Source organism: Tetrao urogallus (assembly GCF_951394365.1).
Source record: "Tetrao urogallus genome assembly, chromosome: 7".
NCBI lineage: Eukaryota > Metazoa > Chordata > Aves > Galliformes > Phasianidae > Tetrao > Tetrao urogallus.
In genome coordinates this window covers 32,233,561-32,236,144 of record NC_136820.1, presented here as the reverse complement: position 1 = coordinate 32,236,144, position 2,584 = coordinate 32,233,561, and positions in this window count along the sequence as shown.

Here is a 2,584-nt window from a genome sequence, read left to right as displayed (position 1 = left end):
TGCCAGATGTTTTGCTCCTTTCTCCTCTGCAGCTCTAACTCCTGCTGAAGAACAAATTGTGTCTTGCAAGAAAACCCTTCTGCATTGATCCAGGTTAACAAGTCCTTCTAGGTTTTAAGACTCAACTGATACAGGGAAGTTCTGGTCTGCAAATGAGGAACCAAATCACGTCACATATGTAATTTTGAAATAATACCTCAATGAAAAAGCTTTACTTTTTAAGCTATTTTCAGTACTGAACGCAAGAGTTTTCTGTGGATATGTTAGTTCTAAGAGGCCACATTTTAGTGAAGATGTTTGGACACGTGCCTTACAACTCAGGATCATTATTTCTAGGGTGAAGTTGACACAAATATCTCTCTAATGGAAATAAAGAAAGTAAAAAAGAATAAGATTGGTCTGATCCAATAAACAGAATGTAATATGGTACCATGAAAAACGGCTGGGAAAACCAGGCAAATCAGGTAACCATGATCCTAGAATTAGAGGGAAAAAAAACTGCATTTCAGCTTTTCCATAAGAAGAGAAAAGCTGCAGAAGAAGAATCTGTTTTCTTCAGGAGGCACCTATCCCCTTCTTTTGTTCTCTATTAGAACATACAGAAGCAGTGCACCCAAACCAACAAAAAAACAACTGATGAAATTCTGAAAAGAAATGACACAAGTAAGGGAAAAATATAACCTGCCACCAGAAAATGATAGATTTTCAATTATCAGAAAAGAGGGAAACTAAACTGATAAGGAATACTGCCACATTTTTCATCCATCTGGTCTGTGAAAGTTTCCACATCCTAAAGTACACTCTGTTCAGACGTTCTGACAAAATTCTGCTGTCTACTTTGAGAAAAACCCTCTGCTTTATAGTAGGCAAAATCATTAGAAATACATAGAGGTTGAGGAAGCAGTAACACTCACACCTGTGGTAGGTTTAGAACACTTTTTGAATTCTCAAACTCTTGAATATGGCCTTTGAAAAATCTCCATCCCCGTATCTTCAGGAAAGGCTGGTTTGGGATGAGTTCCCTGATGCTCTATTTACAGAAAGTACCCCTTAAGGTCCACCAGTGCTACGGAAGCTAAAATAAGACTTATCCTGAAAAATTGCTGCTATCGTAGGCAAAGGAAACCCTGGATACCTACATGAAGAGCTGGGACCCTGTTTCTATTGCTCTGACTCAGATGCAAATGAATAACACTGGGAGATCAAGAATTACAATGCTGAGAAAACAATGGGACTAGTGGGCAAGAAAAAGGGACCAAAAAGCAAGAACCAACAGGAGAATGAAGGATTGTTATCAATTATCTGCTGAGAGAAGCTGAAAAAAGATACTAAGGTCAGTTACACCACCACGGTTGTCTGAAAAGAGCCTGTCACAACCAAAAAATTGAGAAAGAAGATCAGAAGACAGCAGAGAGGCACTACACTCAGAAAAGCAGCACTGAGTTTTGTGTGGAGTCAGCGTTGTTCCTTTGGCAATCTCTGCTCCCAAGCAGGAAGTTACACTGTGCAGATTCACCATCTTCTCTCTGAAGTCAGAACTCTTCTGCAAAAAAGAGGAAACAGAAACAAAGCGCAAGAAATGTAGCAGGATGCAAAGAGGCAAGGCAAACTTTTACACGCTATCAACAATTACCATCAAGTCATTCTTCAGTTACTACCACAGAAATGAATGGGTGAGTCCATGCAGGTTCTACAGGATGTGTCCCTAAAGTTAAACAATTCATTTTCGAAAAGCATCGTTATAAGTATCTAGAAAAATAATTTTTAAAAAGTAAAATAAAATAAAATGTGATCATTTATCCTGCTTGATGTAAAATTTCTACTCAGAATCCTCATATATAGAGCAAAATCACAAAGCTTCCAATTCGGACAAAGGGTTTTTTTAATGCCAAAACCAAAAATCTTTGTAGAAATGTTCTATGCTAACAAACAAACAGAGGGAACAAGCTTTACATTTCTGTAGATAGGTTCAGAGTGTACTGAAAGAGCAACAAAAAGCACCTGGCATTTTCATGCTATATTTTCAAGATACATCGTCTTTATTTTTCATTCATCTCCCTGAAGCACCAGGACAAAATGTAAGAAAGCTCAGCAGAATCAGAGGGTTATGGAAATGAGCTAGTAAGGATCACCTAAAAAGTCTCTTTTGCTTCTCTATCCATCCTTTCTCTTTAACCTTTTTAATCAAGATTTTTTTTTTTGGGGGGGGGGGGGGGGGTTGGGTTTGTTTTTTTTTTTTTTTTTAGCTTTTTTTAGTAGCTGGATCTACTCAGGACACAAAATAGGAGAACAAAAAAGCAACAAGGGTGCTTAGAAGAGAAGACTGCTTCCATAAGAAATAACAGCCTGGAGCAAAGAATGACTGAAAGAAATGGTGATATGACAATCAGTAAGATGCACTGATTTTATTCATGTATATAGAGCAACATGAACAGTTTACCAAGCCCAGTCTTGGAAACTTTTCTAAGCATTTAGTCACTTGTCAGGAATACGATAGCTTAGCAGCAGGAAAGGAGGACATGTTGCCAGATCACCAAATAATGTTCAATTAAATTACTGCAATCCAGCTCAGTCCTGGTTAGAC